The 24760-nt window shown below is 44.3% G+C and overlaps 1 protein-coding gene across 7 annotated transcripts in view; it reads right to left on the reverse strand.

The window, feature by feature from the left end:
• The window catches only part of DAB1 (DAB adaptor protein 1), a 1288157-nt gene that overhangs the window by 428190 nt on the left and 835207 nt on the right, over positions 1-24760 (reverse strand). For 2 of the 7 annotated variants that reach the window (XM_053575149.1, XM_053575153.1), the window contains exon 1: positions 17989-18535. The exons of 4 other annotated variants lie outside the window; for them this stretch is intronic. The gene's annotated coding sequence lies outside the window, so the exon portion shown is untranslated. Of the gene's footprint in view, positions 1-17741; positions 17879-17988; positions 18536-24760 lie in introns of those variants that run through there. One more of the 7 variants, XM_053575147.1, reaches the window with a different exon arrangement.

The raw sequence follows: 24760 nt of genomic DNA on the forward strand, positions 1-24760 counted from the left end.
GACAGTCACTCAATTCCACAGTAACTACTAAGTTGCTCATATTCTCACTCTGGTTTGAAATGTGCATATTTTAATGGCTGGGAGTTTCAACCCTAAATAAGAAAGCCACAGAAAGCTGTTATTACAGACCCTAAAACTACCCATCTGCTCACGACAAAGATCAGCCCTCGGTAGCAGCAGACAGGGAGCTGAATTAAAGCAGCTGTAGACCGAGGACAGATAACAAACCCCACTGCTGCCCAGCAAACAGCTAAGAACACGCCAGAACTCCTGTGGACACTGGTTTCACTGACGCTTTCACCATATCACGGAAGAGTTCCATCAAGAAAAACAAGAGGATTGAGTAAACACAGAAATGAATGAGGACCCGTTTGTACCATTCCACTGTTTTGAAGAAATTTTTTCATTTGGCAAATATGGCCCAATTTACCCCTGGGTATACCGACTCGATTTCCACTTGTGGGAGATTCATGTAGTCATAACATACTAATTATAAAGAATAGGCCAGAATTCACTAGTGTGTGGTTCATAGCTAAAAACGGCCCTTAGACCAGTTATGTTTAGCCCATAAAATGTTTCTTTTAAATTGATTTACTGCCAAATTTTTAAACAGAGGGATTTCACAGCAAAACAAGATTTGTAACTTCTCTTGAAGAAGCCAAAGCCTACAGGAGTCCAGCATTCTGTTACCACCACCATCCATTCCTTGGAGACCCACGTTGCCCTTTCCAGTCGCCTCCCAGACCATTTCACTCACTACTGCCTGGCCCTCATGGGCAATTGAGTTTGCAGTTCTTGTAACAGGAGACACCTGAAAGACCATTAAAATACACCACACCTCATACATGCACATCCTTACTTCACTTAAACAAACATAACTATCTTTCTTCTTGGACTGTTCTTGGACTCCAGGCAATAGAAGAATCAAGTTACCTGCAGAGGTTACACAAAGACAAGGCTATTACAACCCCAAGTCCACAACCACAAACTCAAGGCTAATACTTGGGGACAAGCTGCTCAACAAACTGGCCCTGAGAACCTTCCTATCCTCATCTTCCCAGCTCCCAACATACCACCACGTTCTGATCCACTCCAGAGAAATCACCGAGGACTCCCTGGGTGTGAGGCTGCCTTTGTTACTGTCCCCTAACGGAGAATGCTGATTCTTCGACTTCCCCAGGGCAGCGACAGTTCTCCATCACACTTTACGCTGTAAAGCCTGGAGCCCAGCACAGTACCCGGTCCTATGAATTACATGAAAGACTCCCCAGCAAATTCCAAGTGACCCCCCAAATGCTTAGCTTGGATGGTGACCTTTTGCTACCCTGGCAAAATTCATCCTGCTATATTATTTTTTACTTCAGCAAGTGCCTTTCTGGTTGTACTTAGCCACCGCATCACCTGCTCATTTGTGCTCCTCTGACTATTCCTGTTTCTCCCTGAGGAAGAACGTCTGTGTCTTTTACAGGACCACATTCATTGTGCTCAGGGCCCCACAGCAGCTCAATAAACAATGAGCAGGTGAAGAGACTGAGCACGGAGCCCTTTCACATAAAAGATCACTTCTTGTAGTGGACACTTCGGTAGCCATTACCTCTCCTTCCCTGTGCCACTATCCTTACCATCACATCGTCACTGCCACTAGCACCACCACCACCAAGTGACAGATCATAGAGACTCAGAACACACAGCTCCTCTGCCAAGAAGTGAAGCCTTTCTGTCCAGCAGAGCTGAAATGCAGCCAAGGGAATGGGGGAGATCAGAATCCTATGGGCTGTTATTGTTCCATATGCTTCCATCTACTACGTCACACCCTCCCCCCCAAATTAAAATAAAACGAAATAATTGCTGGTTTAGATCATGTCAAAGATGAAGTCACCCTTATACCAGCAACCTGGGATTGCAGCTAGAAGAGACCTCACGTAACAGACACGCAGAATTTAATTCTAGTGACACCCGCACATCTCCCATCTTCTTCCTCTGGAGTTTTCTCTAAGTTATGGATGAATAAACTTCCTGCCAAGAATGCACCTTTATTAATCTTGCAAAATACTCAGAAAAACAAAAATATTTTATTAGTCCCGTCTAAAGTGAATTATGGTAAGGTCCCACGTGGGCTCCAGGGATAGAAAGTTACTTTCTACAGCAGATGGTGCTTGTTTTCCCCTCTCCAGCCGGATATGGAGTAAACAAAACGTCAACCTGTCTCCTGAACGGTGAAGGCCATAGGGGCTACTAAGGGCACAGCCAATCACGACCTTGTTTTTGAAGGGAGAAAGAGAAAGTCAGCATACGGGGACTGTTAGTTCGAGCCCCTCCTTTAAAGTTGAAAAAAAAAAAAAACAGGCACAGAGCGAGGGAGTTCATCATCATTTGACTACCGAATTCTCTGCATTTATCTCGAAGCATGTCCTTGTCGGTGAAAAGCTGTGTGACAACACTGTGCAGTGTGTGTCACCTCTGCAGGTGGAGGGGAGGGAGAGAGGAGCAAGTGTTTGCAGCCTGCCAGCGAGCACCGGGCACAGTTCAATCGGGTTGTGTGTGTTACTTCTTTGGATTTACACAGCAACTCTGTTAAGAACCTATTTTTTGACTGAGGATTAGGCGCATGTGGCTCAGCGGGTAGGGCGCGGCCCCACATGCCGAGGGTGGCGGGTTCAAACCCAGCCCCGGCCGAACTGCAACAACAAAAAAAAACAATAGCCGTACGTTGTGGTGGGCGCCTGTAGTCCCAGCTACTTGGGACGCTGAGTCAAGAGAATCGCCTCAGCCCAAGGATTTGGAGGTTGCTGTGAGCTGTGTGATGCCATGGCACTCTACCGAGGGCCATAAGGTGAGATTCTGTCTCTACAAAAAAAAAAAAAAGAAGAAGAAGAGAGGGAAGGAGTTTTCCATGGTCCTGGAGCTACTTAGGAGCCATGCCTTGGTTTGACCATCTCCTAAAATGGGGCTTGTGATGGTGCTTGTTTCTTAGGACTATTCTGAAGATCAAAGCAAGAGGCATCTGAAGAGCATGTGTGTGTGTGTGTGTGTGTGTGTGTGTGTGTGCACGCGCATGCCTGTACGCGTATGAAATCCTACACAAATGTAAGATTATGGCAGCTGGTGTGTGGATTTACCAAGCCATTCACCCATTGGCATCCTTTATTACCTCTAAATGTCAAACATTTAAATGTTTGAATGGACCGAAGAATAAGACCTAAAACAAACATCACTCACTGCAAAGGGGAAATAAATGGTTCTGGCTCTACTACTAAGCCTCGGGTGACCTTACACCCCGCACACCAGCCACATCTCCCCACGCAAAGTCTGCTCCTCTACCGAGCACGTAGGCTGTTCTGCCAGGCTAAAGGCATTGACACGGGGCCATGGGATGCCACCAGCACTGCCCCAGACCTGCAAGGGAGCAACCACATTTCCATTCATTCTCCCTCTGTCCTCGGAAAGTATAAGTTCACAGTCCCTCATCCCTTATCAAATCCCTGGGGGTCTGATGTGCTGAGAATGTGCACTTTATCTTGGATTTGAGAAAGGCAGCAGACACTGTACCACATCGTTACCTTTTACTTGTAATGTCCCCACCCAGGTTCGAGATGACATCTTGTCATCAAACCCCTTAATGCTCCCGGAGCACAGGGACACCTGTTCCCGCTCAGAGGGATTATGAAGATGTTAAGTAGCCTGACGTCAGTTCAGGTCTGGTCAGATTTTACCACTAAATGACTTATCAAAAACTCTGACTTTTCAGAACCTTTTAGATTCTGGAATTGCAGAAAAGGGAAGGGACCGTGTGGCCCTGCTGCTGCTCTGCTGCTCCCTGGGGCGCCTGCACACACAAGGCCCAACTGCCAACCCAGAGCCTCCTGCCAGCTGTGGCACCGTCAACTCTCTGCGGGGGAAAGTGAGGGTAAGAGAACAGGAAGAAGAAAGAAAGGGGAGCCCACCCAAAGCCAGTGTTCCACTGCTGTCCTCTCCTCAAGCTCTCTGCTAGTCACCCATTTCCCGCTCTGTGAACAGGTGTGCTTTGCCTGTCTCTCTCCAGTCCACCTCGGCCCTTCCTGTGTTCTGCTGGACGTCGCAGAAGTTGATCCTAACTCCACATCTCAGGCTGTTGACCTCCAGAGGGAAAAACCTGGAGGAGGCAGAGAGGAGGAGCTAGAGTATTTCTCCCCCTTTCTGTCTCTTTCTGCTCCAAGGTAGCCTCCCCAGAAAGCGGCAAGTCTCTCCTCCCAGCTCCAGCCCATCCCTGGGTGCGGGAGGTGGCCTCTCACACATGCACTCTGCTCCGCTCCCAGCAGCCCAGACTCCTGGCAGTTTTCCCAGTGTGGCCTCCAGGCTCCACCTGCCCCCCCAGTGGACCCTCCTCCTGGGTGCTAATGACACTATATCCTCCTTGATGCCTGCAGATCCGTAGGCAACTCGGCTTCCCGCTGCTACTAACGTCTGTCCTTTGCTGCATTATCACACTTCCGGCTCTTCCAACACCCTTGCAACTAGTCTCCTATATTAAATTCCTCCTATTACACTCCTGGTATAGATCACGGGGCTGTCACGGATACAGCAGACGTCATTAAAATTATCAAACTGTGTGTAGAGTCGTGGGAGTGTGGCTGTCGCTGTGTTCAGATTTACCCTGACACGTAAAATTGGCCACGTTTCAATCTGAAGGCTAATTTTAAACCAGCATCGGATAATCCACCAAGTGCAAAATCACACATAGAAAATTCTTTGATTACTCTGGGACCTGACAAGGAACTAGGAAGTCCACCTCTCAACCACATGCAAAGCAAAATACTGCCTCCCCTGATGAAATGATGGCTGTGAGACAGCGAGAGCGAAGCGCACCCTGTTAACTGGAAAATCCCACTGCAGACCTTGAGGACTGACCTTGAGCCAGTCTTTGGTTATAGCTGATTTCAGGGAACTCTTTTGCTTTGACAAAACTGGAGGATAAAAGGACAGAAAATAAGAGAGGGTGGAAGACCAGAAAAAGACAGCAATGGAAAGAAAAAAGCAGACCTTGGGAATAACAAAAACACGTCTCGAAGGAAATGGTTAAAGAAAGCCCTTATTTTGTTTTCATGGGCTCACTATGGGAACGTCTTCCCCTCTCCTGCAAAAAACCTACTCTAGACTTTAAAAACTAAGGGTAGCAAGTATTTATAGTGACTTTTTTTGAGAAGGCACTTCAGAAGCTCTCAAACTTTAGAGGACTCCAGATTAACAGGTGTAGAGCAGAAGGCATGAAGACATCATCAAGTGTGGCGTTTAAATCGGTACCCGAGAGGCCTCAGAAAGAGACACATCCAACTCAGAGGAAGCCTACAGCGTATGACCTTTATTTTGTCAAGAAAGCAACGATAGTCCAGTCCCTCAAGTCCCCTTCCTCTCGGCCCCTCTTACTCCCAGACATGTTGATTTATGGCTACTCAAACAAATCGAGACTTCCCTCTCCACCGATATGTTTGGAACAGGCAAAGTCCACAGAATGAAATCTGGCCTGACTCCTGTGAACCCACAGATAGCAAACAGAAAATATATAATGTGATCAGGGTAACTAAGTCATAACTAGGTAGTCAGCTCTCCTTTTCCTTAACCTTGTTTTATATGTGACATCCTCTTTTATATCAACCTAAACTAGTTCCATACATTATCTTTGTTCCAGAAATCACAATGAAACATGCTGATGACAGATATGAGAATTAAAGAAAAAGGTACAACTTTTGCCCAGGGGAAAACAGAAATTTGAAATTTATCAACACGCATGTTCTAAGTGGTAACTTGTAGGGAGAAATGAGTATTTGCCCTAGGTCCTTAAACACAAATATTATTTGAATGGGGAAAAGAGAATGGGAGGAGAATTGTGAAAAGATTAATTGCACCAAGATATGGAGGAGGGGGGGTTATTGCCAGGTAATAATCACTACATGGGCCACAGTCAGACATCGCTCGCAGTAGCCCTTTTTTTACAGATACAAATTAAAATTTCTACACGTAATGGCATTACTCAAATAGAATAACCCTGCCAGTATGCCACTATTTTACTATATTATCATCATAGCACAAAGATCTTAAGTCAATGTGATGAGAACCAAACAGAGCTGGGTCTCTCTTCTAGCTCAACCTGATGACCAGGACACATCATTTCACTTCTCTAGACCTGCAGCTCTTCACCTGAAAGAGGGAATAATATTCCCTGAATGGTGATCTCAGCCAAAACTCTCCCTTCAGGCTGCCAAATGACTACTGCAGGCCTGAAATGCCAGACCACACCCCCACACCTGTTACACAAGCCGGACAGGGCCTCTAAACAGGAGGGAGCTGTGCCTCCTTCACACATCTCACTCTCCCCAGGGGAAATCCAGAAACGTCTTTCAAAAGCCTCTGCCACCTAAACAAAAGACCTGGCCCTGCTCTGGTACATCCCCCATCACTAACCCCTTCCTTACCCCACCCTCCCGCTGGCCCACTGGATGAAGGATGTTGTCCCCTTAATGCCCTCTGCATGACCAGTCTGCAGCAGAGGCCGGTGACCTTGTGAAGAGTGGTGCTGCGCGAGCCACAGCTCTGCTCTGGGGGGGAAATGAGAACATGGAAAGCACCACCTACAGCAGACCCTGTCTGACTGCCCTTCACTTGGCTGCTCGTGGCCACTGCCCTGTTCCTTACACATTGAAGGTCTGTGGGTGGCACCCTGCGTCCAGCAAGTGCGTCTCACAGTCCCATTTTTCAGCAGCATGTGCTCACTGCCTGTCTCTGCGTCACATTTTGGTAATACTCACAAAGTTTCCAACTTTCTAGTTATTATTGTATCTGTTAGAGTGATCTGTGGTCTTTGATATCATTGTTGAAATTATTTTAGGGAGCCACAAACAAGGCCCATTTGAGAGGCAAAGTTAATCAATAAATGTTGTGAGTGTTCTGACTGGTCTACCCGCTGGCTGTACCCCCATCTCTCTCCCTCTTCCTGGGCCTCTCTAGTCCCTGAAATGCAACAAGGTTGAAATTAGCCAAACTAATCACCCTACAATGGCCTCTAAGTGAAGGGAAGAGTCACTTATCTCTCACCTTAAACCAAAGCTAAAAATGATTAAGCAGAGTGGGGAGGGCATATGAAAAGCAGAGAGAGGCCAAAATCTAGGCCTCTTGCACCAAGTTGTTAGCCAAGTTGTTCATGCAAAAAAGGGGGGGGAAAAGTTCTTAAAGGAAATTCGAAGTTCTACTCTAGTGAACACATGAATGATGAGAAAAGGAAATAGTCTTGTTGTCAATAGGGGGAAAGTTTTAGTAATCTGGATAGGACACCAAACCAGCCACAACATTCCTTTAAGTCAAAGCCTTATCCAGAGCGAGGCCCTAATTCTGGACTTCTGTGAAGGCTGAGAGAGGTAAGGAAGCTATAGAAGAAAAGTTGGGAGCTATCAGACATTAGTTTATGAGGTTTAAGAAAAAAAGTCATCTCCATAACATGTAAGTGCAAGGTGAAGCAATTAGCACTGACGTAGAAACTACAGCAAGTTACTCAGAAGATACAGCTAAAATCGTCAGTGAACATGGCTACACTAAACAACAGATTTTCACTGTAGACAAAAGAGGATTACGTACATATTAGAAAATGCCATCTAGGACTTTTACAGCTACAAAGAAGAAATCAATGCCTGATTTCAAAGCTTCAAGGGACAGGCTGACAGCCTTGGTAGGGGCTAATGCAGGTGATAACTTTGAGTTGGAGCCAATGCTCATTTACCATTCTGAAAACCCTAGAGTCCTTAAGATTATACTAAATCTACTCTGCCTGTGCTCTGTAAATAAAATAACAAAGCCTGGATCACATCTGTTCACAGCATGGTTTACTGAATATTTTAAGCCCACTGTTGAGACCTACTATTCAGAAAAAAAAAGATTGCTTTCAAAATATTCCTCCTCACTGACAATATACCTGTTCATCCAAGGGCTGTAGCAGGTATGTGCAAGGAAATTAATGTTGTTTCCATATTTTCTAACAAGTATCCATTCTGCAGCCCAGGGATCAAGAAGTAATTTTGACCTTCAAGTCTTATTATTTAAGAAATACATTTTGTAAGAGTACAGCTGCCACAGTGATTCCTCTGATAGATTTGGATAAAGTTAACTGAAAACCTCAAAAGAGTCACTGCTGGAGAACTATTAAAAACATCCATGATTCATAGGAGGAGAGCTAACTATCAGCATTACCAGGAGTTTGTAAGAAATTGATTCCAACCCTCATGGATGACTGACTTTGAGGGGGTCCTGACTTCAGTGGAGGTAGTAATTGCAGATTTGGTAGAAACAGAAAAAGAATGAGAATTAGAAGTGGAGCCTGAAGATGTAACCGAATTGCTGTAATCTCATGATACAGCGCTAATGGATGGAGAATTGCTGTTTACGGATAAGCAAAGAAAAGTGGTTTCTTGAGACGGAATCCGTTCATCTTGAAGATATTAGGAATGTTGTCAAAATGACAACCAAAGATTCTGAATATTATATACATGTAATTGATCAAGTAGTGGCAGAGTTGGAGAGGATTGATCCCAATTTTGAAAGTAGTTCTACTGGGCGGCGCCTGTGGCTCAAGGAGTAGGGCGCCAGTCCCATATGCCGGAGGTGGCGGGTTCAAACCCAGCCCCGGCCAAAAAAAAAAAAAGTAGTTCTACTGTAGGTAAAATGCTATAAGCAACACCATGTGCTATAGGGAAATCGTCTGTGAAAGGAAAGAGTCAACCAATGTGGCCAATTGTACTGTTGTCTTACTTTAAAAACTGCCACAGCCACCCCAACCTTTAGCAACCATCACCTCTGATAGGTCAGCAGCTATCAACATCAAAGTAAGACTCTCACCAGCAAAAAAATTACAAATTGCTGAGGGCTCAGATAATTTCTAAAGTTTTTACTAATAAAGTGTTAAGGTAGGCACACAGGATTCTTTTGAACAAAAGGTTTTTTTAAACATTAAAAGATGGTTCTAAAATGTATATGGAAGACAAGAGAGCCAAGAAAAGCCAAGGGACTTTTGAAAAAGTAAGCTACCTTTTTTGTAGCTTACTATAAAGCTACAGTGAAGTCTGGTTTGGACTGAAAAGTTCCATGAAAGTTATTGTTCCACATGAAAGAAAATTAGAAGGCCTACCTCATAACACACACACACACACAATTACAGAACCCAAAATTTAAAAGGCAAACAAAACAATAAAGCTTTTAGAAGACAACAAAGGAGAATATGTTCATGACATCAGGGTTAACAAAAGGCATAAAAAGTTCTAACCATAAAAGAAAAGATTGATAAATTCAACTACATTAAAATTAAGAAGTCAGATAGCAGAAAATTGGCAAGAACCCAACTTCTCTGGGGTCTATAGATCTATTCAGGTTCCCAAAGGCATAAATAACCTTTTTGCTTTCATTGGAACTAGGTTCTAACAATACACGCCATAGCTCGAATTCAGCCCACAGCTGGCCCATCTTTGATTTTATCCACTCCTGGTTTAACCTGGAGCGTATTGGCACGGTTATGGTATACACTTAGGACTTTTCCTGGGTGTGCATATAATATCGCTCAGAATAACGTGGCCTGCAGTTCAAGACGAGCACCATCCTGTGCCCTTCATCATAAGTGCTATTAAGCAATCTTCTACCCTGTTTCCCCGAAAATAAATCTTATTTTAAGGTGTGCTCCCAAAGATGCGCTAGGTCTTATTTTCAGGGGACGTCTTCTCTTTCCTGTAATTAGGTCTTATTTTCGGAGGATGTCTTATTTTCGGGAAAACGGGGTCCTAAGCAATCAACGGGGAACAGCATTGCCCAGCATCTGTTCCTTACCTCTGTGCGGTGTTTTTAGTATGTTCATGGTATTCACACTGCCAAGTTTACTCTGGTTCTGCTCACTGCTGGGATTTAACTACGACTTCCAAAACCACCAGGAGAAATCTGTACCAGCAAAAGCCAACGCAGAAGAAGGAAGGGGTAAATCCTCTGCCATGATCAACTTCTAACCCCACGGGAGAACCTAATGCTCTACCTTCCACATGCTTTCGCATCAAAAATGTCCCCTCGTGATTTCTGCTCTTGTTCTTCCCAGAATGCATTCTTTGCCAATATTCTGCCATTCACTACATGTTGAGACAGATACAGTAATATACGCATATAGCCAAGAATAACAACAAAGGAAAATATCACCCCCAGTATGACTTACATTTATGGTGATGGAGACTTTTTCAAGCGGATGTTCCTTCTATGTCCCAGGAAAGATCGTTGTGTTGCCACGAGAATAGTTAATGACAGCAGAACCCCTGTAAATTGATCACCCAAGGAACTACAACAAACTGGTCAACATACAGAGGTGGTCAACATAAGAAACCACCCCAACTATGCCGAGATATACACGTGGCGCATGTCCACTCTACGGAAATTAGGTCAACTTCAGGAGGTGGTCAGCGTAGAGATGTGGTCAGCAATGGAGGTTCTGCTGTATAACACTCTGTTCCTGACATTGACACCCCAAGGATAAGACCCTCCTAAGGCTTCGAAGTATTTGTTGTCAGGAGAATGAATGACTAATCAGCATTGTCATTTTAAAATTTCCTTTTTGGCTGAAAGCGTTTCTATTTGTAATTTTTCCTGTAACAGAAGTGGATTGCTCTACTAAATCAACTATTTTAATAGGACAGATGTAAATAAGTAGCTATTGTTAATGATTCTAAGAGATGTCAATGAAACACAGAAATGACTTTCCATGGATGATTATTATTATTATTCACTTCCAAATCCAGATTACAAACTAAAATACTGCAACAAAACATAGGTTGCAAGTTCACTGATCACAAAGAATTTCAACATTTTCCATGGAAAACAATTAATTTACCCTAATCTTTTTATCCACATTAAGTTAATGAACCACATATGACTGCACACATTTACTAATAATTCAATTAAGCAGAAACTTATTGAGCATCTACTGTGTTCCAGACACTGGAAATAAAAGGAAAAGCCACATTTCCCTCCCCCAACAATTTATAAATGGCAATAAAGGACAATTATTGGACAAAATACTATTTCTTTCTTATCGCCCATGTCATGATTGGCTAGAAACTGAATGAGAATTCAATATAATTCTTTTAAGATTTGTGCTTCTGCAAAATATATTCAAAAGAATTATACAGAATGATGAACATCAAATTTATGATAGGGACTGTCTGGCAGGAAGGGGTTACATATGATAAGAGAAGGGTTATGTCATTAGCTGAGTGGTAGGTATGAAACTTATTAGTGTATTTATACTTTTAGTATGTCTTAATATTATATTCTGCATTTCAAATTAAATGCATTATTTTCATGATAGAATTAACTCTTCCTGAAAATCTTAAGTGATGCCCTACAAACATTTTCCCCCATCTATTTCAAAGACATTGAGAAATGATCTTTGAAGTCAGAGGTTCTAATGAATTTAGAAAATTCTTCATGAGTCAAATGAATGTCTTTGCTGCAGGAAATCTCTGGCCCTTTCACAACGCCTGCCACGGAGCCAGAGCCAGGCACACAGTGAGGGCTCAGTAAATATTTATCGAATGGACATAGGAGTGATGTTTATATGCATGACCAGAATTTCCTTCCTCAACTTCCCAGATACTCTTAAGGCAAATTCCCAACTTTTCAGTCTTTATTTTCAAATGTATTACTACCAAGGATGGAAACAAATACACTTAAAGACTGACCAAGACAAAGATAGAAACAGAAACAAGGAAAGGTAGAGAGAGAGAGAGAGAGAGAGCAAAGAACGAGATGGCTAAACGGATGGGCAGGAAAGGAATGGATAGTAAACCTACAGATCTTGAGTCCAGTCAAGAGATGGAGAGACATGGCCCCGTGCAGTGGTTCACACCTGTAATCCTACCACTCTGGGAGGGAGGCTAACACTCCCTCCCTTGAGCTCAAAAGTTCAAGACCAGCCTGAGCAAGAGTGAGACTCCCTCTCTACTAAAAAAAGAAAAAAAAAATAGAAAAGCTAGCCAAGCATGGTCCCAGCCTGTGGTCCCAGCCCATAGTCCCAGCTACTCAGGAGGCTGAGGCAAGAGGATCTCCTGAACCTCTTGAGGTTTCTGTGAGCTACAGTGATGCCACAGCACTCTGTCCAGGGCCACAGAGTGAGGGAAAAAAAGAGAGAGAGATGGGGAGATTGACCAACGATCAGAACTCAATATGAAGCTCTGAGCAGACACACGGGGATGGTAATTTTGCAAGACTCACTACAGGTGGTCAACACTGCTGACCAGGGGTTCACTGCGAAGTAGTTACAGATATCTGAGAGGGTCTGCTCCTCCCGATATCCCCTAAGCTAAACAACCCACCTTTGCTTCCACAGATCTTTCATCAGTTCAGCTGTGAGCTCTTCCGTTCAGCAGAATTTTATTTCTGTTTTCCTTTCTGTTTATGAGAATCCCCCACTGGCATCATAGATTGGTTATATGTTGGGTTGAAATAAAATAAAATAATAATAATAAAAGCAAGCTGGCAATTTCTTTCTGATAGACTATGCTACACATTTCATGAAACAGAAGCCAGAGGAGTTTTATGATTCCTGAACCAAAACTTTCCCCTAATAGCTAAATGGAAGAAAAAAATACCAGGAGTATGTCACAGAAAAAGAACCCTGAACATTTGCTCTCCAACCAAAGGGAAATATTCAGGTGATGCATTAGAATAAGGGGTTGGTTTAGTTGCTTCACATGAGTTCACATCCTGATGTGTGTTTCATAGATTGAGTTTAGCGCTAGTTTTCACGGAGATAAACACAGTATATCGCAGAGGAGAGGTTTTCTTTTCCTGCTAACACTCTTTATTCAGTACAGCATGTCTAGCTGGCTCATGCTCTGAGCCTGACAACACCTTCACTGCCAAATTTTATTTATATTTTCAAGTCACTTCTCTATCCTGGTACAGGAGACAATCTGGTCTAGTGGAAGAGCACTGGACAAAGAGTCCAAGAATGCTGGGTTGCGCTGGTGCCTCTCAACTGTAAAATTATGTATCATCAATCATTTTTTTCCAATCTATAAATTGCGAGAGTTGACTAATCCACCTCTAGAATCCAATCAAAGTCATATTACCTTCCTTAAAATAATGACTACACAGGACTGTGGCATTCAGAGTTCAGCATGAAGGACACTTCCAAAACTCCTCATCGCCTAGAGCAGAAATGTTCAAGGAAATATTTCCAATAAAATAAAACAAAACCTTTGCCTGAAATCCTAAAATATATCTCTTCTTAAAAACAGGCCAGATGCTATTAACATACTTAACTCAGGATATCAATGACAAAAAAAAAAAAAAATGATTTTGATTATGTAGGGGAAGGATTTTTACGTCATTTAAAGGGTAACATTAATATCAATATTATACCTACATTTCTCATTTAAAGGGTGACATACTTATATCCTGGGTACTATTCTAGGCACTCTGTGTTAATTTCTGTAATGGCGTAATCTTAGGAGGTAGGTACTGTTGTTTTGTTATAAAGGAAACCAAAGTACAGAAAAGTTAGCTACGCTGGGCAAGGCCACACAGCTTTTGGAGCTGGTGGAAGTGAAATCTGTAGCCAGGAAATCCCGTGCGAGTCCAGACTTCTTTTTTTTTTTTTTTGTAGAGACAGAGTCTCACTTTACTGCCCTTGGTAGAGTGCCCTGGCGTCACACAGCTCACTCCAGCTCTTGGGCTTACTTGATTCTCTTACCTCAGCCTCCTGAGCAGCTGGGAACACAGGCGCCCGCCACAACGCCTGGCTACTTTTTCATTGCAGTTTGGCCAGGGCTGGATTTGAACCCCCCGCCCTCGGTATATGGGGCCGGCGCCCTACTCACTGAGCCACAGGCGCCATCCCGAGTCCAGACTTCTTACATCCTGCTATATACCACCTTTCAGTTTGAGAATGTCTGCTTATCACATATAGTAACTGACAAGAGCAGTCATGCAGTTTCTGCATTACTAATTGTCTAATTGATTATTTACTAATTGATTACTAATTAATTAACCAATTAATAAATTTTTCACAAAGCAGATGAATGTGAATCAATATTACTAACACCTGTTGGTGGTGATCACAGAGTCACAAGTGTTCAAAACACCTACATCAAAACAACAACAACAAAAATCTACATCAGCCTCAGGCCCTGTGGGCAATAAAGCAGCACCCATTTTGTGATGTTAACATCAAAAAAATGGGACAATATGTAGATTCCTCCCATAAAAGCCTTACTATTTCATTATTCCCCATTAAATTTTACAACCAACCTGGGAGAGAGCAGGGATCACCTCAACACTCAGAAGTCATATAACACTGTGGCTCCAGGGCAGACCCTGAAGCTGGGATGGTTGGGTTTCAATCCTGGTTCCATCATTTATGTGCTGTGTAATTGCAGGCCAGTTCCCAAATCTCCCTGTGCCCCAGTTTCTTTATCTATCAAACAGAAATGAAAACAAGTATCCACTCCCTGGAGTCATTTAAAGATTAAATAACATACTATTATAAAACGTTAATAAACATGTAAAGTGCTTAGAAGTACTCCATAAATATTATTAATAATTATTCTTTTTTATTAATATGAGGTGACTCGCCAAATGTCACAAAGTCAGGAAGTAGCTGGATTCAATCCTGGTCTCCCAATTCCAAATGGGACACTCTTTCTTTGACAGAATCCCATGCTGTCTATTAACAGAAGTTGCCACTCTCTTGGAATCCTGCTCTGTGCCAAAGCTGTGCTCAATGAGTTGATCTTCCCCATAAAAGACCCAGGAGGTAGGTAATATTGTTTTGCAGATGATGGAAGTGGGGTTCTGAAAGGTTAAGTGACTTATCCAAAATTCTTTTTCACAGTAAACCCTAAATAATATTTAAAGTTCCTGACAACACTCTTCAATTTATGCTTTTACTTAAAGTGCCATCTAAAAGACATAAACTGTGATTTCCCTGCTTTGTTTGCTTTATTAGTTTGAGACAAGGATTAAACCTCAGTAAAAACAAAATGTTTGACTTTAGTAAATGATCAAAATGAAATGCTGCCTCCATTAGATTCTTCACCCGCCTGCAGGTTGGCTCCAAGCATCCAAAAATCCACTAAAGGCAGTTTTTCAGATGGGTGCTATCAGATACCACGCCAAACACCCACCCTTTTAAGAAAAATTACTTTGGAGGGCAAAGGGGAGTGAAGACGCATATTCCCCTCTGGCCCAGGGTGGAGAAAATGAACAAAAGTGATAGGATCTCTTCCCAGCAGCCTCGCACAATGGTGTGTGTCTTGCAAATGAAACATACTGTGAAACAGCTTGTGAGCTGAGCATCATCAACAGTAAGTAATTTTTATTCAGATTTTATTGTTGAATACAATGAACATGATTAAATGTTTCAGATATGCCTATTCAGGCCTTAAGCAAACCACCAAAAAAAAAAAAAAAAAACACCCTACTAAAAATCATCTTCTAAATCTGCTTTAGGAAAGAGATTTAATTGCCAACTTTATGTGCAGAACCAAATTCCCCCTCGATAGCAGCACTATTCCCGAGAAGATAGTGAGAGCACGTTTACACTTCCCACCTCAGCCTCTTTTCTCATCCTTGTGCCAAATAGTTACAAAGTCAGTCCTTTCAAACCACGCGTTTTGAACTTCCTAAACCTTTCAGAGTGTGTCTGTATATGGAAAAGAACAATAGAGCTTCAAAAGCCATTTCTGGGAGTTATTCAATACTCCATTTGAATGCTCGGGTTTCAATCAGGGACCTCAGCAGACAATTTCTGATTGCTTAGAAGTTGACTTTTATCCAGCTTTGATTAGGTCGCCCTTCTCAATAGGAAATCAAGAAAATCTTTGATCCCTTTCAGTTCAGTTTCCAGAATTGTCACCAAGCCTTGTCAGGATAGGGAGCGAAAGAGATTGGGGGGGGGGCTGTTCCCACTCCCTCTAACCTCCCCCCATCCAACCCCTGTCTATCTCCCCGCAGGCTCAATTCAGGATTCAATCCACACTCATCGCTGAGATAATAAAAACAATGGGTGCTAATTCAGAGGGTGGGGATGGTTTATAATTCCATGGATTTCCCCAAGACCTATAATTGACACATAAATGTACAAACGTGAACTGGATAATTAGGGGGTTCTGAACGCAAGCCACCTTTAATTTATATGATTACTTGAAAACATGTTAAGTGTTGTGAAGTGTAGAGGAACCCCCACACAGCCTTTATTCAAAACCATCAACACTGTGAAAGTGCGTCTAATGGACCAGCGGGAGGGAGAGAAAAGCTACCGGAGCAGAGGCGTCTTGCTCCGGTGCTGCGGCGCAGGGCGAGCTGCCTGGTAGCCCCTCGCCCGAGCGTCCAGCTCCGAGCAGAGAAAGGAGCCCTCGTTTCTGCAAGCTCTCGACTCGCCCCTCTAACAGCTAAACCCAGACGCCAGCAACCAAACGCACACGCAGGCCCAGACCTCCGCAGGCACGCACCCCCGCCTCGGACACACGCACCAGGGCGCACAGATGCCCGCGCTGCGGCGCCCCCTACTCCGCCCGCCGCCGCCCCGGGCCTCCCAACCCCACCCCATTCCTGCAGACTCTCCCGGCCCAGGCGGAAGTGCCCCCAACAGACCCCCAACAATGAAGACTTGTGCGGTGCAGTTGGGGGTTGGGGTTAGTTTCCCCGGAGTGAAATAGACACCGTCTGGCCGGCCCGGGAAGAGACCACGCAGCAGCCAAGTGGCCTCGGCCTCGACAGGCACTTTTACCTTGTGCCCACCTGCCCCCTGTCCTCCCCTCCGGTCCACAAGCATCGCCAAAAAAGAGGGAAAAAACAGAGAAAATAAAAAGCACCTTAAAAAGTGCGCAGAAAAGACGCGCCCTCCCAGCAGGGGTCACAATACGTGGCAGGACGCAGCCCGCGGAGGCAGAGTCCAGCCTGCGCTTGTCACCCTGGTTTTGAAATCTACTTTATGCACTCACCCAATGGCCCCTTTCTGACGCTGCGACACAACCTCCCCCCATCTCGGACTCCCGGGCTCTAAGCTCTTCGGGCAGTTGGGACTCCCTTTTATGGCTCCTTTATGAGCCGAACCGTGGGGATTTAAAGTTTCCCCAGCAGAAAAAACTGAGCTCGGCATCCAAGGCAGAGCCCCAAGTCTGGAGCAGAGAGACGGTAGGGGGCTGGGGAGCAGGTAGCTGAGTGGCGGGCGCCTGGGGAGTGGAAAGGAGGGAACCAGCCCCAGAGAACAGAGTCGACAGAGGACCCGAAGTAAAAGGGCCAAGTGGGGAAGAGGGTCTGACCAGGGGCCGTCACCAGCGAGGCAAGGAGGTGGTTTCAGGAGCACAGATCAGGCTCTGGAGTGGGAGAAGGCAGGCTCGGAAATGGAAAGAGCCGGGACTGCGGAGGGGAGGAGGGTGCAGGGGTCCTGGAGAGAGAAGAGTGTCTTGTAGACAAGATCACGCGTGGCCAGAAGTACGGACATGGGAGAGGGAAACACACCAGGGAGAAGCAGAGATCGCCCCTTTCCTCCCAGCAAGTGGTGGGAAACTGCTGCAGGCGCCATCCTCTCAGCACCCCTAGCCAAACTCCCGAGAGGCGCGCCCGGGAGCCCTCCTCCGCGCCCGGGGCCTCCGCTTAGCCCTCCGTGGGCTCCCCGGCGCCGCGTCTTTGCGAGCCACCTGCCCGCGCTTAACTCCGGGGCTGCCGCGCGCCCCGCCGCGCCTCACCTCGGCTCGGCCAGAGCATCCTCCTCCGCTGCCGCAGCCGCCTGGGAAGCGGCTCCCCATGCCCGGCGGGCGGCCGCACTCAGACGCGCTCTCCAGCCCGGGGAAGCCCCGGCGAGCGCAGAGCTGGGTCCATCCTCCTCGGGAGCCGCGGCCCGCGTCAGAGCAAGGGGAGGAGACCGCCCCCGCGCCGGCCCGCCTCCTCCAGGGCCCCCGCCCCGCCGGCCCCGCGCCCCGCGGCGCCGCTCACCTGCCGGCTCCCTGGCCGTCCGCGGTGCGCCCCTCGCCCGGGCCCAGCGGCTCCAGCTCCTGCTCCGGCCGGGGCGCTCTCAGCGCCTCCCGAACGCGCTCCGACAGCTTAGCCGAGTCGCGGTGGCGACAAGGAGCAGGCAGCGCGAGCGAGCGAGCGAGCGGGGGCGCCGCGGCTCGCAGTCGCGCCTCCGGAGCCCCTGCGCTCTCTCGCCATCCCGGCCTGGAAGGGGGAGAGCCGAGCGGGAGCACGGGGTCCCCGCCCCAGCTGCGCCCACGGGGAGGGGTGAGGGACGCGAGAGGCTTACGAAGTAGCCAGTGTTTGCGCCACCATCACCGCCAACACTAGCAGCAGCCCTGCCCGGCCTTGCGCATTTTTCTCCGGGGTCTACTCTTTTATTCCAGCCTCTAAACGTACGCGTACCCAAATAAAAAGAGAGCCAGTGGGCGCGACCCGGAGGGGAGGTTCCGCGAGCGCTGGGGGTCCCCAGGTCGTCTGCAGGAGGGGGCGCTCGCTCCCAGCCGCCGGCGCAGCTCCGAGCTCAGGCTTCCCAGGCGAAGTTGGGCCGCGGGGAGGGAGAGGCTTCCGGGCGTCACGTCTGCCCCAGTCCCGGGGAGAGACTCGAGCCTCTGCGGCGGTGAGGACCCCGGTCACCTCCGACGTACTTTTCCCAACCACGGTTCTTCTAATGCGCGGGAGTAAACAGTCCCCGGACTCTGCGCGGGGAGCGCACGGTAGCTCTCTCCCTCCCTAGGGACCTGGCGTGAGAGATCCTACAACACCAAACGCAGAAAATACTGCTTTGGTCTGAAAATTCTTCGTCCTGAGACCGGATTCCACTTCAGTAAACGCCTGTTGTGAAGCGTGGCTGTGTCCGGAGGCCTGAGCGCGGCGGCCTGGGGCCTGGGGCGTCCCATCTAACGGAGCGCGACCCTGCTGGAGCCCTGCCCGAGAGGAAAGGGGAGGCGGGCAGCAGTTCCTCAAAAAGTTTACGTTTATTCTTTTTAGGGGCCACACTTCCAGCTGTGTAATAATAAAAGTAATGTGGTGCATTTATATTTGGGGCTTTTTTCCCTTATAGCTTCTTTCTAGCATCCACCCATGAAAATTTAATGAAGCATTTGGGGTTGGTACCTCCAGAGTCAATGGGCTAAAAATATTTAGTCAAATGCACTCCTTGTGGAGCCAAGAGGTCCAATGACTGGTACAGACAAAGTCATCAAGAGACTCTCCCTTCCTCCACAAAATTCACGACCCATTAAACTTATTTTGTAATAACAGCTTCTGTGCAAATGGGGCCTGAGCAAATGGAGGCTGTCACGCACCTCCTGAAAAGATAGCAATTTACGTAGAGACAAGAAAAATTGTGAGGTCATTGGCAGGATGCAATCTTGGGAGAGGGGTTGATCAGAGGAAACTCCCAGCAAAGTGGGAGGGAGGTCCCGTCCTTGATATTACCCAGTTTCTAAGGACTTCTGGGTGGGACCAGGGAAACTGGCTCCAGTCTCTCCAACTTTCCCCAAGTTCTAGAAAATGGGAACAGTTGCAACCAAACACACTTTTTGCACTGTGTGTGAGAAGTTCAGTCTCACCAGGCCATTCAATTAAGATTAATAAAACACTTAGTTTCCCTAATCTATAAAGGCACATCTGGGGATGCTGAACTCAATATCAAGAAAACAAGAACAAATCTCAGGAGACAGATCTGAAATAGGGGAAGGGAATGTCGAAAACTGTTCTGGACTTCAGAATAAACTTCACATCTTGGGTGATGGAACAAAGGTTCAATTTTTCATTGACTCTTTAACACTCCCAAGTTTCTTAATGCTTTGAGGGCAGGCTTGGAACAGCAAAAGCATTTCCATGCATTTTAAGCCCCTTGAGGGAAGGGCTGTCAGCTTCACCTGCCTTCCCCCTGTTCTGTTTTCTACTGGCTGGTATTACAATTGAAGGGAATTCAGGATACCGAGTTGGCAGAGTAATAGACATGCACGAGCTTCATGAAAAGTCTTATCACTATTCAGTGTTGGACAAAGTCTACCACAGAAACTGGAAAATTCCCATGACATTCAACAGGGGTGACAAGCACAAGTGTTCCCTGTTCTTTCAGGCTGAAAGAACCCATATTATATGCAGTCTAACCGTACACAAACTACCCACCTAGGACCTAATGGTCTCCTGAGCTAAGCTAAACTAAATCTTAAAAGAGTATTTTAAGTTATGGTACTAAATATGTTATGAAACAACTCTTCTAAAAGTTACGTTTTTGGTTTTTTTTTAATGTCATTTTGTATTGAGTATGATGTAAAAGAAAAAAATCGATCAACATTCCTTTATCATCTAGTCTGGGAAACACTGAAGTCCGTATCGCTTATTCTCTTCCACATACAGTGTGGGTAGTTTCCATAAAGCTCGTTTCACTTACACAGCAGCCCAGTGAGAGAGAGACTCTTATTGTACTGGAACCTGATAGAGCCGATTCATCCTCTCTAAACTGCAAAATCCTCCAGTCTACAAGGGTGAAGAATAATCCTTTCACCTTCATAACTGATCTTTGTAAGATGGCTGTGAGCCTTAAATGGGATGATATGTTGAATGGGGATGGTACTGAATAAGACACCAAGTAAAACACTGGTTCTCTTCCCAGAATAATGCTGCAATATTTCATGCTTATTCAACAAGAATTTGTGGAGTTCATCCTGTATATCAGGCACTGGGCTAGGCATTGGGAATAATCACGACAAATCAGAAAAGCAGAAACAGATTCTGCCTGTCAGAAGCTCAGAGTCAACGGAATAAAAAGACATGGGCATGAAGAGGATGTGGATAAACGAAAAGGAGTTTTATCAAACATTGCATAATTCATAACAATACACACGATTCTCAAGATATATAAACAGGCAACCTAGGAAAGAGCTATTTGAAACTGACTCATGACTGCTATCAAAATCCAATGTCAGGAGCCATAAGTCTGCTAAGTAATAGCTATTCCCACAAAGAAAAAAAAAATGCAAAATAGCTCAGGTTGTGCATTGTATATTACTTAAAATCCTGTTTATTCCTACAATTGTTTTACATTGTAGCTCTCATTAGATGAAGGGTAAAAAAATGAATTTATGCCATAAGCTTTGAAAATTTTTTTTCTAGCTTTATTGATGTAAAATTGACAAATAGTGTATATATTTCAGGTATACAATGTGATGTTTTGATATATGTAAAATTGTGTGTGTGTATACATATACATGTATATATGATTTTGATACATTGCAAAATTACCAATTAGGCCAATTAATATATCTATCACCTCACAGTTTGTATTTTGTGTGTGTGTGGTCTCCTCTCCCAACAACTTTCAAGTTTGTAGTACTTTATTATTATTAACTAGAGTCTTCATGTTCTACATTGGATCTCCGGAACTTATTCATCCCATAATTGAAAGTTTGTACCCTTTAACCAAAATCCTCCCCCTTTCCCTACCCTCCAACCCCTGGCAACCACCATTTTACTCTGTTTTTATGAGTTTGATGTCTTTAGATTCTACATATAAATGGTATCATGCAGTATTTGTCTTTTGTTGTTGTTGTTTTTGAGACAGATTATCACTGTCACCCTGGGTAGAATGCTGTGGCACCATAGCTCACTGCAACCTCAAACTTTTGGGCTCAAGAGATCCTCTAGCCTCAGCCTCCCAAGTAGCTGGGACTTCAGGCACCTGCTGCATGCCTGGCTATTTTTAGAGATGGGGTCTCGCTCTTACTCAGGCTGGTCTCCATCCTGAGCTCAGGCGATCCACCCACCTTAGAGTGCTGGGATTACAGGCATGAGCCACCGTGCCCAGCCAGTATTTGTCTGGATTTCCTTCTTTTCAAGGCTAAATAACATTTCATTGTAGGTATATATACTACATTTTCTTTACTTATGAATCTGTTGACAGATATTAGGTTGATTTCTTATCTTGGCTATGTGGATAATGCTGTAATAAACATGGGAGTGTAGATATCTTTTTCTTGAGATACTAATTTAATTTCCTTTGGATTTATACCCAAAAGTGGGATTGGTAGAACATAAGGTAGCTCTGTTTTTAATTTTTGGAGAATTGCTGTATTGTTTTCCATAATGGCTGTACCAGTGTACAGTGGAACCACACGGGGCAGTGGTTCCTTTTTCTCTGCACCCTGGCCAAGAGGGTCATCTCTGGCCTTTTGACAATAGCCATTCAAACAGGTATAAGGTGATCTCATCATGATTTTCATTGCATATCCCTGATGATTAGTGATATTAATATCCATGCTGGCTATTTGTATGTCTTCTTTAAAAAAAAAAAATATATATATATATATATATATATATATATATATATCTGTGTAGGTCCTTTTCCCATTTTTAAGTCATTTCTTTTGTTTGTTTTGTCTGTTGCTATTGAGTTATGTGAGTTCCTTATATATTTTTGACATTAACCCCTCATCAGATATATAGTTTGTAAATATTTTCTCCTATTCCATAGGTGTGGAGTACTGGCTGTGGGGCACAAGGCTCCCACAGCCTGGGGAGGAGTTTAAAGAACGAACCCCAACTGCTTCTCCTCCTGGAACAACAACATTCCTTTTTCCTCTGCCAGAAGTCACGTAGGCCCTGCATACTTCACTTTTTATCTTTTGCTGGGAAGCAGGTAGCTTTTCCTCCTTAAAGTTATTCTTTACTCCATGTACTAGAGTCATGTCAATTTCCCTCTGGTAAGCAATTTTGTTTAAATAAGTGACCTTGTTTAGATACTATAAAATAAAGCTGTTTTCGGGGTTCAGTGCTGGTTTCAATCATAACTGCTCTAGTCCTCCTAATTTATCTTTGTCTCCTGTGTGTTTTATTTCCTCATTCCCCACCATTCCCATTCCGGTCATTCTGGTTGGAGAATAGCTTGCCTTTTCATCTTGTTGTTTGTTTCCTTTGCTATCAATAAGCTTTTTGTTTTGATACGGTCTCTCTTTGTGGTGTCATGTCTTAAAAAATCATTGCCAAGACTAGTGCCAAAGGAGTTTTCCCCTGTGTCTTTTTCTAGGATTTTCACAGTTCAGGTATTACACTTAAGTCTTTAGTCAAAAGACATAACTTTTACAACATAGTTTAAGTTATGATTTTTGTGGTATAGTGTAAGATAAAGACCTAATTTCATTCTTTTGCATGTGGATATCCAGATTTTCCAATATGATTTAAAGAAGAGACTATCCTTTCCTCATGTGTATTTTTGGTGGTTTGTCAAAGATCAGCTGACCATGTATGCATAGATTTATTTCTGGGCTCTCCATTCTATTCCATTGGTCCATGTATCCGTTTTTATATCTGTATCATAACTGTTTTGATTACTACAGCTTTGTAATATACTCTGAAATCAGGTAGTGTGATGCCTCTGTGTTTTTTCGTTTTTTTTTTTTTTTCTTTTTTTCTAAAGACCATGTTAAGTATTTGGAGTCCTTTGTGATTCCCTATGAAATTAAGAATGTTTTTTCTGTTTCTGTGAAGCATGTCATTAGAATTTTATAAGTATTGTATTAAATCTGCTGGTTGTCTTGGGTAGTAGACACTTGAATAATATTAATTCTTCCCATCCATGAACATGGGATGTCTTTCCAGTTATTTTTGTGTTGTTCAATTTCTTTCATCCATATTTTACAGTTTTCAGTGTACAGATCTTTCACATTCTTAGTTAAATTTATTCTTAAGTGTTTTATTCTTTTTGATGCTATTCCAAATGAAATTGGAGTTTTTACACACAAATTTTTACATAGCCACTATTTATCAAATAGCTTGTAAGACGTATACATACCAGGAATATGGTAATATATATACACACACACACATACACATGTACATAAAGCTCTCAAATGAATACAATTTTTTTTTTTTAGAGATAGAGTCTCACTTTGTCGCCCTTGGTAGAGTGCTGTGGCATCACAGCTCACAGCAACCTTCAACTCCTGGGCTTAGGCAATTCTCTTGCCTCAACCTCCTGAGTAGCTGGGACTACAGGTGCCCGCCACAACGCCCAGCTATTTTTTTTGTTGCAGTTTGGCCTGGCTGGGTTTGAACCCACCACCCTTGATATATGGAGCCAGTGCCCTACTCACTGAGCTACAAGTGCCACCCGAAATTAATACAATTTTTAGTAATGTTCAGTAGGATCTCACCTGAGAAGTTGATTAGAGACATCATTTGCTCCAAGTGTGCTGACATATTGAATGCAAAACATTTCAAAGGTGAATAGCAAGGATATTTACAATCCTCTCACTATTCCTTTTCATTCAGGTTCATATTCATACTCAGATTCTGTATTTTGAGCAGAATGTTCTATTCTTTATTCAAAAGACATTTACTGATGTCTTTCTTAATAGCAGACACAACATCAGGCATTGGCAGAGAAAGAAAACTAAAAGCAACCAAAAAACTCTTTACCCTCAAACAACTCATAGCCAAGTGATGAAACACATCATCCCATCACATTAAGACAAATGCTGTGATGGTGCTGAGCACAGGATGCTGCAGGAGCATCAATTAGGGCATTTAACGCAGGGTAGCATGTTAAGAGGACTTCATGGAGGAAGCAGTATCATCCTAAAGGATAATCAGGTAATCAGATGAAGCAGGAAAGGACTTTCAAACAAATAATAATGATAATGATAATAATAATAATAATAATAGAAAAAGGGGCGGCGCCTGTGGCTCAATGAGTAGGGCGTGGGCCCCATATGCCGAGGGTGGCGGGTTCAAACCCAGCCCC

This window comes from Nycticebus coucang, chromosome 22, assembly GCF_027406575.1.
Source record: "Nycticebus coucang isolate mNycCou1 chromosome 22, mNycCou1.pri, whole genome shotgun sequence".
NCBI classification, from domain to species: domain Eukaryota; kingdom Metazoa; phylum Chordata; class Mammalia; order Primates; family Lorisidae; genus Nycticebus; species Nycticebus coucang.